Genomic DNA, 16,936 nt, shown 5'->3' on the forward strand with positions numbered 1-16,936 from the left:
GATTTACACTTAATCACAACATAGCAGAATCCATGAATATATATGCAGAGTAATGCTTCATTGGTCCTGCTGTCCGAGTGCCACTGAGATGCTTTTCTGTGTATGGAGCACCTCAGGGGTCTTCAAACTTGGCAACTTTAAGACTTGTAGACTTCAACTTCCAGAATTCTCCAGCTGGCTAGAGAATTCTGGGAGTTGAAGTCCTCAAGTCTTAAAGTTACCAGGTTTGAGGAGCCCTGGTGCACATACTACGCCCACTTTTCCAAATCCTTCTTTTGCCTTCCAAATCCCACTTTGCCCTGAGAGAAAGGAGGCAAAGCCATTGTCTGTATTTGAACTGTACTTTGGACAGCTTGCTAGGCAGGCCAATCAGTAAGGGTTAATACATTCTTGGCACGCGGCTTTTGTTGCATGCCAGTAATTATTTGTGTCTCTGACAGTAATAAAGATTTGATTTGCATGCCAGTAAAAAACAGGACATACAACAAATAATACTTCCTTCTTGGGATGTTTGTTTGCAACATTCTATATGTGATGGTGTGACTCAGTTGAATACAGGCAGTCCTTGACTTGCGATCACAATTGGACCCAAAATTTAGGCAGCCGAGTGAGACATTTGTTAGGTGGAATTGTGCCCCGTTTTACAACCTTTCTTGCCACAGCTATTAAGTGAATCACTGCTGCTGTTATTAAGTGTGAATCCTGCTTCCCCATTGACTTTGCTTCTCAGAAAGTCAACAAAGTAATCACATGTGCCTGGTATATTGCAATCAGCGCAAATATGAGTCCATGGCCAAGGGTCTGAATTTTGATTAGGTGACCATGAGGAATGCTGCTGCGAATAGTCGTAAGTGTGAAAAATGGTCATAAGTTATTTTTTTCAGTGAGGTAACACTGGTCCTTAAATGAACTGCTGTAAGTTGAGAACTACTTATAATTCTCAGAGAAGAAACTCGACAACCTCTTTACATTGAAGAGAAAATATACTAACTGAGCCCATGCATTTAACGAGAAAAGCATCTTACTTCTTGGAAGCCTCAGTTCTGGGTTGGGGTGCTGTCAGATGAGGAGGGAGTGTCCTACGCTGTCAATCAGGATATATTGTTCAGTGATCCTGGCTTTGCTTCTTAATCAAGAACATTGTCTGCTTTCATATTGGCAGTACTGGATTCTACCTACCATCATATTTTGTGAAGGAGACAAATAGTCTTTATTAAAAGAAAGAAAAGGCCTAGCTTGGAAGCATCCTTAATTGCTAGACGTAAGTCATTTCCTCAAATTGTTCAATCGGGCATTGAGTGTGCCTGCAATATTAAAGCAAACACAATTTGTTCTGTATTCTGCTTTTGTTGGCACATTGGGTTTCCCCATGCATGTTTTAGTGTTATTCTTATATAAATCCTTTTTGGTAAATCTGATTCTGGGCCAATTTAACTATAATAGCCTACGCTGAATTATTGCTATCATAACAAACCAAACTCATCAGAAATCCTAAAACTAAACCCTAAAATATTTGGTTTTTACCAGTGGTGAAATCCTGCCAGTTCTGTTCGGAATACATGGACCATTGATGGCAGCACAAGGCTCTGCCCACTTGCCCAGATGTTGTTACTTCCTGGTTTTAACCTGTAGCGGCCGCAGTGCGAGGCTCCGCCCATCTGCCTGCCATCTTCCTGTTTAACCCTCTGCTCATGCGCAAAGCTGCCCGTGTGTACGCAGAGGATCAAAATCCGACATAATGACGGTGCATGCGTGGACTTCTGAACCACTAGGGAAAGTAAGTAGGTTTCACCCCTGGTTTTTACCCATGATTGGGTGTGCTTGAGTAGGTCCATACAGATACTGGATTAAGAATAAGAGCTTCAGGTTGAGTTACAGTTTAATTTGTAACATTACAAAACATGAGGAAAGTGTAACAGCTTAGTGTCATAGAGATGAATCTTTCCATCAAACTGTTCTTTGATTTCTAAAAGGCACTGTGTCATTCAAACATGAATGTTTCATGAAATGTCAGTGTTTATAACGGGGCTCATTAAAAAAGCCATTTGGTCATCTAATTTCTATGAAAGACCTCACAGTGTAGTGGTTTGGCTCCATTATTCTTTTGATCAAAAAAACAAATCTCATTTATATTCTTCCCGTGTTAAATGTTTTCCTAATGAGAACATTTGTACTACAGGGAAACTGATTCTGCAGAGGCTAAAATGTACTTTCAGATCCAAACAATAATTAGAAGCGTGTTGAGGATTTAGAAAAAATAAAATAAAACATTGCTAAAAAGTATCTGCAATGAAAGCAGACTATTGCAGGAATAATAAACTCAAATGTTCCTCTCATACATTTTTTTCATATCTATTAGTGCTTTGATTAAATAAAGCTACTATTACATGTCTTTGCCAACATTCTGAATATTTGGAGAACATATTGGTACTCATTATGTATGTAATGTTAATACTTGAAAATCATAATTACACATTGTTCCCCTCTGTAAAAACAAAGCAAACTTTAAAATAATTAAAATCCTTAGAAACATGAATCTAATATTATACTTAAAGTTTTTAATTTCAAGGCATTCAACTATAATTTTATTCCATGCAGTATATCTGTGATTATATCAACTGGCTCAAATGGTTGATCCATTGCTTTTTTCCATGTCAAACTGCATATAGAAGACTTTAAAAACCTCTTAATATACCTACCTACACACCCTTCCCCACACATAAATCATTAGTGAAAAGAGTGTTGTAATGTAATTAGATTGTTTGCAATCTAAAGTTATATATCAAAGGTTGCTATTTTTTCCAATTCAATTCACATATGAATGCTTGAAAGGCATAATTAAATGCATTTCTGCCTGCAGTTTCTGGTCTCTTGAGATATTGTTAAAATTGTTTGTTAATATTCGACCTGTATATACCCAATATGCTATTCCTTTGCAAGTGTAACTGACATTGTGAAAATACAAAGAATGAGAAGCAATGAGCAACAATATGAAATGCAAGAGATGAGAAGAAGAAAACTAGTTTACACCAAGAACATTCACTAACTTCTCTACACTTTCTAGCAAACCAAACTTGTTTCACAAGTACAGTATGCTACTTGATATACTTTGCTAATTGGTATAGGATGCTAATTCATGTACTTTATATTTTTCATTGTTTGAGGTCATCAACTCCATCTAGCCACTACTTTTTCATTTTATGCTTTCTTCTTGACCCACTGACTTTACAATTATATACTGTATGTATATGACTATGCAAAAGAAACTATTCATGTATTTATTTTGTTAAGTACGTATTTGTAATATACATAGATATAACATTGTTTATATACATAAGATAGGTACTGATAAGAGGAAATATTAGGACAGAGGCAATAGCCATGCTGGTACACTTATTAACCTAGCCCCAAAAGGAAAGCGCACTCACATTTGTGAACCGGTAGTGAAAATAAGTGAATAATACTTCCGCATCAATCCCATTACACTTCTCAAATAAATCAAAAGGAAGCGTTCATGGATGAACTTTCTGTATAAAATCATGTGCTGTACCAGCAAGCTGTGAACTTCTTTGTTTACTAAACTACTAGAGACTATAGTTGAAGAGATTCTTCGTTTAGGCTGAACTTTGTGTTGGTACATATATCTTTGTTGACTTTATAAACAATCCATTTTTGCAAAACTATTCCAAGAACAGAAGGGTATTGTCTAACTTCAGGAAGAATAGAAATTTTAGAGTCTTCACTGCTGGCTTCCAACTGGAACTCAGCAACCACAGGTTATTTTCACAAAAGCCTTAATATTTCTAGGTAAACATTTGTGTAGGATGGTGCCTCTATCTGGTTACTCGGTTGTTTCCATGGAGAAATGAAAGTGTGTTTTGTGATCCACAACAGGAATAAAACCTTTATAACCCTCCACTTTTGCTTGTAGAGTTATAAAAAGAGCAGAGCTGTTGCTTTCTGTATCTGAAAGAGTTGTGATTGTGACAAAGAAAGATTATTAGATGAAGCAAAGATTACTTATGTTGTCCAACTTATAGAAGATGGACTTTTTGCCATCAGGCAATCTCTGTACAGTATTTTATACTTGTAGTGAATAAAAGCACTAGCAGAAAAGAAATTGGCATAGAATAGAATAGAATTTTATTGGCCAAGTGTGATTGGACACACAAGGAATTTGTCTTGGTGCAGATGCTCTCATCGTACATAAAAGAAAAAGATACATTTGTCAAGAATCATGTGGTACAACACTTAATGATTGTCATAGGGGTCAAATAAGCAATGAAGAAACAATATTAATAAGAATCTTAGGATACAAGCAGCAAGTTACAGTCATACAGTCCTAAATGGGAGGAAAAGGATGATAGGAATGATGAGAAAAACTAGTAGAAACAGAAGTGCAGATTTAGTAAAAAGTTTGACAGTGGTGAGGAAATTATTTGTTTAGCAGAGTGATGGCTTTCGGGAAAAAACTGTTCTTGTGTCTAGTTGTCTTGGTGTGCAGTGCTCTGTAGCGACGTTTTGAGGGTAGGAGTTGAAACATTTTGTGCCCAGGATGCGAAGGGTCAGTAAATATTTATGCCCTTCCTAATAGTTTGTTTTCTGTGTGGAGAAGGACTTTGAGTTGGAGGAGTGTGATTTTGAGAGGTTATGGGCTTATTTTATTAAAAAACAGGTTTTATGTTACTGTTTTCTATTTTAGAAGGGAAACACTCCATTTTTTAAAAAAAAAGTATTGAAAGTGGCAAATCAGCACATTCTTTGCAGTTAATTCTGCAATTAGATTGCTATTGCATTCTTCGGAGAGGAGCGGCATATAAATCTAATAAATTATTATTATTATTATTATTATTATTATTATTATTATTATTATTATTAATTATTGCCCCACTTATTAGCTCATACTTCACCTTATTTAGGTTTAATTAAATTAAATTAAGAGCTGTGGCAGCATAGTGGTTACAATGCAGTATTGCAAGTTAATTCTGCTGACTGCCAGGAGTTTGATCCTGACCAGCTCAAGGTTGTCTCAGCCTTCCATCCTTCTGAGGTCAGTAAAATGAGAACAGCAGCCATCTCGATCACCGGAACATAGAAACTTTAATAAAACCACTTAGCTTTCGTTAGCGTGCTGCTAACTTCGTCAGAGTATTAAAAATGCCATGGGAGACAATCACCTTTATAAAGCATTATTCAGTCTGCTCATTGCCCGCGTCATAGGGCCACACCCTTCCCTCCCCTCTGCGGCAAGCCTAATTGTGGGCTTGCTCATGCTGGCTAAAGGGGGATCTACCGCTTTTACTCGTGTCTGTTGCCTCTTTCCCTCCCCAAGGGAGGAGGTGGAGTTACGAGGCTTGCTCATGCTGGCTAAAGGGGGATCTACCGCTTTTACTCGTGTCTGTTGCCTCTTTCCCTCCCCAAGGGAGGAGGTGGAGTTACGAGGCAATACTTCGGAGGTGTTTGGTATTACTTTTCCCCCCCCATTATCGTTGTTACTTTCCATAGTGGTACATGTCTGCTCTTGCAATTTTTTTGCCCATGCCCTCGTCTTAGGTCTGCACTGTTCTAATCCTCCCTTGTCCCCTGTGTTGGAACTGCATTGTGCCCCTCCTCCTCTACCTCCATGTTGCTCCAGTATGTTCCCTTGCTTCCCGTTGGGGGTTGCTCTACCCTCATTTAGCTGGTTTCTATGCCCGGCCTGGGGAATTCTGTTAGGGGCTTTATCCAATACTAATGACCTATCCCCTTTAAGTCGTTGCTGGTGCCTTAAAGCCTGGTATGCCGATGGCATATCAATATGTCTATTTAAAGAATTTTCATTGGAGAACCAGGCTTCCTTTAGGAGGCGACCTCCCTTGGTTTCATCTCGTGCCAGAATCTCAGTTCCCTGGAAATCGAAGCCATGATCCTGCTCCTCCATGTGTGTCCAAATCTGGGAACGCTGTTCATGACGTCGGACCGCCAATTTGTGTTCGTGTATACGAGTTCTCAATCTTTTTGCCGTTTCCCCCACATAGTGGTGTGAACAATTATTGCAGTTTATACGGTAAATTACCGAGGAGGACTCCTCCTTCACTAAGGTTTCCTTCGGGCGCATTACCGATTTTCTCAAAGTTTGATCTGGCTTATGCGCTACTTTGACCCCATGGGGTGCCAGTATGCGTGCGGCTGTTTCGGATACCCCTTGTATGTATGGGAGTACCCTCCACGCTGATGTTTCATTTGCGCTTTCAGTAGGTTGCCGGAGTCTGGGTGTGACGCACCGTTGGATAAAATCTCTCGAGTAGCCATGACGTATACAAGTTTGATAAAGATACGCTCGTTCTTTTTGTTTGGCTGCCCGTGTACTACAGTGAGTTTTTATCCTATTAAATAATGTCCGTATACAACTGACCTTATGTGCGTTGGGGTGATTGCTTTCGTTGTGTAACATGCGGGGATAGGTCATTAGTATTGGATAAAGCCCCTAACAGAATTCCCCAGGCCGGGCATAGAAACCAGCTAAATGAGGGTAGAGCAACCCCCAACGGGAAGCAAGTGAACATACTGGAGCAACATGGAGGTAGAGGAGGAGGGGCACAATGCAGTTCCAACACAGGGGACAAGGGAGGATTAGAACAGTGCAGACCTAAGACGAGGGCATGGGCAAATAAATTGCAAGAGCAGACATGTACCACTATGGAAAGTAACAACGATAATGGGGGGGGAAAAGTAATACCAAACACCTCCGAAGTATTGCCTCGTAACTCCACCTCCTCCCTTGGGGAGGGAAAGAGGCAACAGACACGAGTAAAAGCGGTAGATCCCCCTTTAGCCAGCATGAGCAAGCCCACAATTAGGCTTGCCGCAGAGGGGAGGGAAGGGTGTGGCCCTATGACGCGGGCAATGAGCAGACTGAATAATGCTTTATAAAGGTGATTGTCTCCCATGGCATTTTTAATACTCTGACGAAGTTAGCAGCACGCTAACGAAAGCTAAGTGGTTTTATTAAAGTTTCTATGTTCCGGTGATCGAGATGGCTGCTGCCTCATCATTCACACACATATTAGTAAATATATTGCTACTATATCAATTACCAGCACTTGCATTCCCTTCCATCATGGGATAGAAAATTGTACTATTCCCCTTTTATTAACAGCCAGTTGCATGCCAGATTTTCTAGTGGTGTCCGCCATATATCACTTAGGTAAGTCGTCATTGAACATTTTTGAACTGCTTTCTCAATACAGTTCTATCTACACAATACCAAAGGTGTTCAGTGGTCACTCATTAATAAATAGATCCCTGGCTTTATTGCTATTCTTAGAGCACGATCAAATAACATTTATTGTTACCCTTGCAAAAGCAGAAAGGTCACACATAACTGGCTGCCGATCAGTTTCCGGTCACAGTTCAAAGTGCTGGCAATGACCTATAAAGCCCTACATGGCATCGGACCAAAATACCTCCAGAACTGTCTTCTGCCACACGAATCCCAGCGACCAATTAGGTCCCACACAATTGGCCTTTGTATGCCGTCCCTCTTCAAGCACTCGGGGTGGCTCACAGCATATACCAAAAGATGTAACAATACAATTTATCCAATGAATATTACTAAAAAGATTCTTTAAAATTCTAACTTAAAACCCTTTGACATATTTAAATGTTTCTATCATGTCCCCCCTTTTCCTTCTGTTCTCTAGACTATACAGATTGAGTTCATTAAGTCTTTCCTGATACGTTTTATGCTTAAGATCTTCCACCATTCTTGTAGCCCGTCTTTGGACCCTTTCAATTTTGTCAATATCTTTTTGTAGGTAAGGATTCCTTAAAAAGTAGTTTTTCTCCATGCTGATCTGTCCCTATCTTGGTTATCGGGGGCAAGCATCAACACTCATTCATTCTTTCCATCTTTCCAGAGCCTTCTCCAGAGAAAGAAAGTCAAAATACCTAGAAAATAAAAAATGACAGCTTGAATGTCAAACCATGTCCCTCACCGCAGACGCCCACGTGTTCAGAACAACAAGTAGCAGTTGTTGTTTTTCCAACAGTAGGAGATGGTGGGAAGGAGAGACAGGAATGTACCAATCGGTGCCCTAAATGATTTAATCACCTAAATATTTGTCCTAATGTTTATTCCGGGTAGCAATACTACCTAGTTTGTCCCTGAAGAATGGTAAAGGATGAAGCTTTCTACATCAACGTGCTTTCCTCCTGATTGAAGAATGAGACAACCACAAGTTTCTATGGCCGTGAAGTGGCCAAAGTGAGGTGTGAATTTAGTGCAGACTACTTATTTATCTATTTGATTGATTCGTGTGCTGCCCATCTTGTCTAAAGGCAATTGTTCACCTCAGCAAGGAAAGCAAACAGATTTTTGTCTGTGTGAGACTGACTCAAAGGATTAAAATCAGGTTTATTGACAAGATTGCTTCGAGGGTCTAGGTAGCAGAGCTTAAATTGTAAGAGAAGGGTAGCTAATGCAAGAATTCCCTACAGAAAAGTAAGAAAATAGCCATCTCTGGGCATTATGGAATTCTAGTGTTACAAATGACAAAAATGTTATTATTTTGGCTGCATCACAGCTGAACTGTGTGAGGAATAAGAGGAGAGGCATAAATGCCATACCGCAAAAGACCTGAAGCAGTCTAGCAGAGGTTGTTGAATTAAATGTTACTTATTTCATACATCAATGGATTCATCCGAGGGAAAGAATGTAAAAATCAAGACTGGGAATTTTATGACTTGTAAGGACAAGATATTTTAATGCATCTGTCTTTAGAATTGCCTCTAAGTTGCATGACAGCATTTCATTAGAACAGGAAACTAATATTAACGGTATTCTTTTTTCAGCACCACAACCGGAAACACATGGTAAGAATAGAAAATATTTACTTTTAGGGCATGAATATCTATTCCTTCCTCCACTTCCTCTTAGTAAAAAGCCTGCATTTGCCTCCCATTCCTGATGCTGATCTCCACCTCCAAATAGAAGAACCAGGATGTGTAGCTTTCACCCCCCAGGATGAAAAGGAATGTGAGCAGATTTTTCAATGACCCGTTTCAAATTGCTCTGAACTTGGCTGAATTATGAATCTTCTGCAGGAAGTAATGACCGACCACTAAGCTGCAGAATATTTATTCTCCTTCCAAATAGAGGGTCACTTATCAGGAACAATCTTCAAACTGAAAGGAGGCACCCCACTCCAAAGCAAAAGTTGGCCTCATCTGAAAAGTGGGCCCTGCTATGACATCTCTGCACAGATAGTGATAGACCCAATCAAATAATTACTATGGATTTAGACAGCAGAGTAACTTAGCCCAGCAGAAGAAAGCCAAAGCAAAACTGGAATCCAACAACATGATGCTGCAATCAAGGGTCCTTCCTCTAGAGGAGTATTTTGGAATCACAGATGTTTTCAGTCATTTATTTCTGCCTCCAAATATCTCATTTAAAATTGTGTTTGTGGCTTTTTGAAACACAATTTGGGAATTACTATTCTGAAATGCTTTTGTTAACAACATACAGCAATGCACAATGGCATGAAAGGAAGCACACTGTGGTTGTCATGGTACCACATATTTCAACGTTCAGATTATTGCTATACAGAAAGATTTCAGGCATATATTTTGCCTTCAGTTAATTGAATACACAAGCAAAGTATATTATATAGAGCCAGATGTCCAGTTACAATGTTTTGCAGGTGGTAAGTTATTCAGTTGGGGCTTAACAAAACTCCTTATGTTACTAAAACCAAGCCGTTCTGGCTAGTGAAACTTGGAAATATGTGAAATTGTCTTGGAGACCACCTGTACATCCAAACGTCTTCCAACCAGGTGCCCTTGGGATGCATGTGACTACAACTTCCCCAATTGTCAGCCAATCTGGAGTTCCGATCCAACCTATCTGAAAGTTCCCAAGTTCAGAAAGACTGTCCACAAACAAGTGGCCACTTCCCCAGTGAAATACTATATGTGCACCTCACTTGAGGACACTTGGAATCTTATCAATTCTAAGTGTCCTCAAGTAAGGTGCACAAATTGGAAAGATCACACTTGGAATACTACATCCAGTTTTGGGCAACAGTTTATAAAAAGGATGTTGAAATTTTTGGAAAGAATGCAACAAAGATGATTGAGGGGCTGAAGGCTAAAATATGTGAACAAATGCAGGAATTGAAAGTCTAGTCTAGTGGAAAGAAGGACTAAGGGAGACAGGATAGCAGTGTTCTAATATTTGAGGGATTGCCACAAAGAAGAGGAAGTCAAGCTGTTCTCCAAAGAACCTGAAGGGCTGGACAAGGAATATTGGATGGAAAGTAATCAAGAAGAGTGAACCAACCTAGAACTAAGGAAAAATTCCCTGACAATGAGAACAATTAACCAGTGGAACTGCACCAGTGCCTTGCCTTCAGAAGTTATATACTGTAACTGTATATGCATTCATTTTAATACTTGTATTAATTGTACATTATACCTTGCTTTCCCTATTGTCTCCTGATCCATTTCCATCTCACATTGTCTTTTAGTTTTTTTCTTTATCCATTCATACCATTTAGTCCATATATTATTTATTTATTTTATTTATTTATTTTGTCCAATACACAATACATATTGAAGAGAATAGACATGAAGTATTATATATAAAGAGAAGATGTAAAAATAGAGAAGATATATGAAGGAAGAAAAGATATATGAGATATGAGATAAGGAGAGACAATTGGACAGGGGACGAAAAGCAGGCTAGTGCACTTATGTATGCCCCTTACTGACCTCTTAGGAACCTGGAGAGGTCAATCGTGGATAGTCTAAAGTAGAAATGTTGGGAGTTATGATACCCAGAGTCTTTCTGTCCATCTCGGCACAATCATAGATCTTTTTAATAATTTCCTTCTCCTGGGGTATCTGAGAATCTTTCCATCTTTGTGCATATATCATCCTTGCCGCTGTCCCAATGTGTAGCATTAGATATTTGATGTTTTGGGGATATTGTTTCTTGATGATTCCTAATAAGAAAAATTCAGGTGTATACTCAACCTTTGTTACTACTATTTCCTGCATCCATTTGTATATTATCCTCCAATACTATTTAGCTTTGGGACATATCCACCACATATGAAAGAAGATACTTCACTCTGTTTTGCATTCCAGCAGGTCTATTAAATTTTGGATATATTTTTGCCAATCTTATTGGGGCCAAATGCCACCAATAGTTACACATATGTATTAAACAAGTTTTCCTACTCTGCATCACAGTTGCCCTCTTGGCTAGAAACTCTGGGGTTAGTGCAAAATGCAATATGTGCTTGCTGAATGTTGGTGTGCTCAACTGAATCTAAACACAAACATTTCAAAGTGTTTATGTCCATAACATATCTCTTTTGTCACCTAAGTTCAAGTTGTGGCAATGTGTTTGATCAATTTAAAACTAACAATTGTCATGATTAGTATAGAACACACAAAGAAAAATGACTTCTCTTTCTAATGAACAGCTATAAAGGAGCACAGATAATGCTTTATTCAAGTTAGTATAAGGAGAAGAAGACTGAATAAAAGGCATTGAATGATAATACTTTCACCATTCAGGTTAGTACAATAGGACTGAATAAAAAGGTGTTGAATAAAAATAGATAAGTAGATAAAACAAAATGTAGCTTGCAAACTTTTGTTAAGACTCCTGTAAGACTAGAACTGATCAGTGGAGACAGACAGGGAAGTGAAGGAATGATAGTTTGGGATATGAAACTTCACTACAAAAATATAAAGGTATTGATCGGGAGGCCGAGGAATTGCTGAGCACTGGATAAAGGAATATTTATAGATTTCTTAATTTCAATAAAAACAGAGAAAGGAGATATTTATATAAAAAAAGAAAATCTCACAACCTTTAACAGGAGAGCAAGATGATGGACTAGAGCAGGGGTGGGTTCTAACATATCTCACTTCCTGCCATACCGCGTGGGTTCACATGTAGAAAACCAAGCTTCTGCGCATGTACAGAAGCAAAAAAACCAAGATGGCAGCCCCACAGGCAATTGCCCTTGGTTCAGTGAGTGGGTAGAAATTTCCGCTACCAATCTGAACGAGGAGCAACCCACCTCTGCACCAGAGGCATGGTGGGCTGCTATTATTTATTTATTTATTTATTGATTTGATTTGATTTGATTTGATTTGATTTGATTTGATTCGATTTGATTTGATTCGATTCGATTCGATTGGATTGGATTTGTATGCCACCCCTCTCTGTAGACTCGGGGCGGCTCACAGCAATAATAAACAATATATAACAAATCTAATAATTTAAGAGAAACACTAAAAACCCCATTATTAAAAGCAAACATACACACAAACATACCATGCATAAACTGTATAGGCCCGGGGGAGATGTTTCAATTCCCCCATGCCTGATGGCAGAGGTGGGTTTTAAGGAGTTTTACGAAAGGCGAGGAGGTTGGGGGCAGTTCTAATCTCCGGGGGGAGCTGGTTCCAGAGGGTCGGGGCCACCACAGAGAAGGCTCTTCCCCTGCGTTCCGCCAAACGGCATTGTTTAGTTGACGGGACCCGGAGAAGGCCAACTCTGTGGGACCTAATCGGTCGCTGGGATTCGTGCGGCAGAAAGCGGTCCCGGAGATATTCTGGCCCGATGCCATGAAGGGCTTTATAGGTCATAACCAACACTTTGAATTGTGACCGGAAACTGATCGGCAACCAATGCAGACTGCGGAGTGTTGGTGTAACATGGGCATACCTAGGGAAGCCCTGATTGCTCTCGCAGCTGCATTCTGCACGATCTGAAGTTTCCGAACGCTTTTCAAAGGTAGCCCCATGTAGAGAGCATTATTAATCTTATTAATACTCCTTGTGGTACTCTTTGTGACACTTCTCAAAAATCTCATTAAATTTGAATACACACGTTTCTTTGGATGTTGATAGAGGTCTTTAAGCTGCGCTCTTTGCAGTATAGGACTAATACATTGCAAGATGTATTAAATCAATCATTTGTCAAAATCGTGCTTCGTGAACTCAAACATATGCCTGCTATTGCTGGCTTGCATTCTGTTCAATGTCATTATAAGCCAGGGGCTTTCAGCCTGGAAACACATGTCATTTTTCCTCCCTGACACTCAAGTATTTTACAGCATTGCATGGCTCACTGGTTCACAGCACCTTCTGTTGCCATTCACTCTATATAAATAGCATCGAGTCTATCAGGGAGCAATATCCGCTAACTGTAGGCCTTGAATAATTTCCTGATATATTACACCTTTCATTAAATACTGAACCTGGCTACTATTTTCTGTTCAACATATTGCAATGAGGAATGAATCATACGTGAAATGCAAAATGAATTTGGAATCACCCGGTGCAACTGGGCAACAAAAGAAAGAAAAGCTTAGACTGATTTTATTCCATTAACAGAGGGGTGCTCTGCAGAAATCAGCAGGCAAGACATTTTGTCACTGACTAAAGAGGACTCCTGGGAATTTTTATTAAAGGGTTAGCAATAGGAGGGCAGGCTTAATGTTTTTACCATACTGTGTAACATTAATGAAGGTGTTTAGAACTGTCTAAATAAGACATCACTGGAATACAAAGTAGACTCTGATATGGTTGGTAAAAGAAGAAATACTACGGTATATGGGGGCCGTGTACATTTTGAAAATGAATGAAAAGAAGGACTTCAGAGCTCATGGATCTCTTGCAAAGCATGCTTAGCTTTCATACACACATGCACAAACACAAACCAGGGGTGGATTCCTCTTACCTTCCTACCGATGCACTCTGTGCACATCGCAATGTTTCATGCAATTTTGCTTCCACACATGCACAGTGGGACAATTTACCTTCTGCACATGCTCAGAAAGCAAAAAGCATGCTGAAAATAAGGGGGGAAAAGAAGGCATTGTGCACAGACAGGGAAAAATGGCATGGGAGCCATTGCGCCCAAATTGCACAATTGGTGGACCGCTACTGGAACAGCGCATGGGGCGCACCGGTAGGAACTTACATCTCTCTCTCTCCGCCCCCCTCTCACACACACACACACATGCACAAGTTTTGAGAATGTTGCCACCAACATTCTTAACAACTGTGTTACTAACCTAACAACTCTAGTGATTTGCTTAACAATTGTCGCAAGAAAGGTTGTAAAATGTGGTAAGTTTTATGTATGATATGACTATGTATGTTTTTATATATTGGGGTTTCTTGTTTTTTAGACTTTTTAAATATTGTTATTTTAGATTCTAACTATTAGATTTGTCATTATATATTGTTTTTATCATTGCTGTAAGCCGCCCCGAGTCTACGGAGAGGGACGGCATACAAATCTAATTAATAATAATAATAATAATTAACTGTTTCATTTAGCAACATAAATTTTGCACTTAGTTGTGATCATATGTCAAGGACTACCTGTACTGTTATAATAGGGGTCCCCAATAGTGTTGGCCGAACTTCAGGAAGTTCAGGTTTGGCGAACTCAACCGAACTTTGCCGTGAAGTTTGGGTGAGTTCGCCGAACCCGAACTTTACTCAAACCCAAACCCGAACAGCAGCAGCACTTTTAAAAACTTTTTTTAAAAGTTCGAGTTCGGGTTCAGCATTTGGCCAAACACCACGAGAGGAGAGTGGGGAATCTCATCGTGGGATTTCCCACCTCCTTTTGCTTGCAGTGCCGCAAGCAAAAGGAGGTGGGAAATCCCATGATGGGATTCCCCACTCTCCTCCAGGGCTGCGGTGTTTCGCGGTGTTCAGCTGAACGCCGAACCCGAACTTTACCCGAACTTTAGAAAACTTTGGGTTCAGGTTCGGCATGCAGAACACTGCAAAGTTCGGCTCGCCCAACACTAGTCCCCAACTACCAGGCTACGAACCACTACTGGGCCTTGAGCCATTCAGAACGGGGCTGTGGAAGTGGAGGATGTGCATATGCGCGCATCCCAACTTGCACAAGCAGCAGGGAAGTGGTTGCGCTTCCCAACCACACCTGTGAAACCATCCCTCTCTCCCCTTCCCCCAAGAAGTCACAAAGCACAAAGGGTGGGGGAACTCTGTATTATAACCAACAATCTTAATTTTGAGGACAGTATTCCCTGGTTCTTTTTGACCCTCTATGATACACAAACTTGCCAGTTTAAAACTTCACTGAAGGGCCCCTCTGGTTTACCCATACTCTGAATTATTTTTGTTGTGTTTCTCATAAAATTATTGTGTGCTGCATTCTTTAATTAACTTATATGCTAATTTAGTCATATGCAAACTTTATTGTGAAGACATCTGCTTTGAAAAAAACTAAAATCTAAATATTTGGATAAAACGTAGAAGTAAAATGTTGCAGATATTAATAGTTTTTTTTATTTATAACACAATTTCATGTAAGGAAAAAGGATAAGAAAGTATTGGAACACCCGAAACTAGGGAAACTATTCACATCACTTGCAAACGAAAAAAAAAGGGGAATTGCACTATATATTAAAAGCTGGTTAAATCCAAAAGTAATTGACAGTGATGAAGAGGGTAGAATACTCATAACAGAAATTGAAATTAATAAAAAAAAAACAAATTTAATTGTGATTTATGCTCCCAACAAAGACCAAAAATCTTTTTATAAAATGTTGTACCAAAAAATAATAAAAATTGAAAAAGGAAACATCTGTGTGATTGGGGACTTCAATATAATAATAGATTACGACAAAGACTATAAAGGTAAAGAAAAGAGTAAAAAGAAAAAAACAATACCAGAAAAACTCAAAGATATTATAGAGGAATTTAAACTAAAAGACACGTGGAGGGAAAGACACAGAGATGAATGTAAGTATACTTATTATTCGCACCCACATGACTCATGGTCCAGATTGGACATGATATGGACAAACATAGAATTACAACAAGAGATAATATCAGCAGAAATAGAACCCAACTTTTGGGCAGACCACAACCCAGTAAGTATTATAATTAGAGGAAACCAAACCAAAAAAAATAGATGGACAATGAATACAAAAATTATACAAGAAAATAAATACAAAGAATTTTCAAAAAAAGAATTAGATATCTTTCTAGAAAAAAATTGGAATGAAGACACAACCATACAAAATATATGGGACACAACCAAAGCCTATATAAGGGGGATAACAATTGCATACACTAGTAAAAAAAATAAGGATAAAAATAGGGAGATGAGAGAAAATCAAAAAGAATTAGAACAAATAGAAGCCGAATGGATAAAAGATCCAAAAAAAATCGAACTAAAAGAAAAAAGAGATGTAATTAAACATAAGATAAACTTGATAGCACAGGAAGAAATAGCCCAAAAAATCAAAAGTGTAAAACAAAATTACTTCGAACATGCAAACAAACCGGGAAGGTGGCTTGCCTATAAAATTAAAAAACAGAAAGAGAAGAAATATATCCAACAACTGGAAGACGAAAAGGGAAAAAAACAAATTGATATAGAAGAAAAAAAAAAGATAATACAAAACTATTTTGAACAGCTATATAGGAAAGATGAGATAAAAGAGGAAGAAATAGATCAATATTTGAACGAGATTGAATTACCCCAAATATCGGAGACTAACATTGATAGAATGGATAAAACCATAACTATGACAGAATTAGAGCTAGCAATTAAAAAACAAAACAACAACAAAACCCCAGGAGTAGATGGAATACCAGCCGAATATTACAAAGAAATATATGAACCAGTCAAAAAATTATTACTACAGATGTTGAATGAGGTGTTAGATAAAGGAGCAATGCCTGAATCCTGGAAGGAAGGGTTAATAACACTAATACCAAAAGATTTGGAACAAAGATATTTAATAAAACAATACAGACCAATTGCATTACTAAACTCAGATTACAAAATCTTTACAACAATATTAGCAGAAAGGTTTAAAGGGATAATTAACGAAATCATACATCCGGACCAGAACGGCTTTTTACCAAACAGAAATAT

The sequence above is a fragment of the Erythrolamprus reginae genome, chromosome 1 (genome assembly GCF_031021105.1).
Source record: "Erythrolamprus reginae isolate rEryReg1 chromosome 1, rEryReg1.hap1, whole genome shotgun sequence".
Taxonomy (NCBI): Eukaryota; Metazoa; Chordata; class Lepidosauria; order Squamata; family Dipsadidae; genus Erythrolamprus; species Erythrolamprus reginae.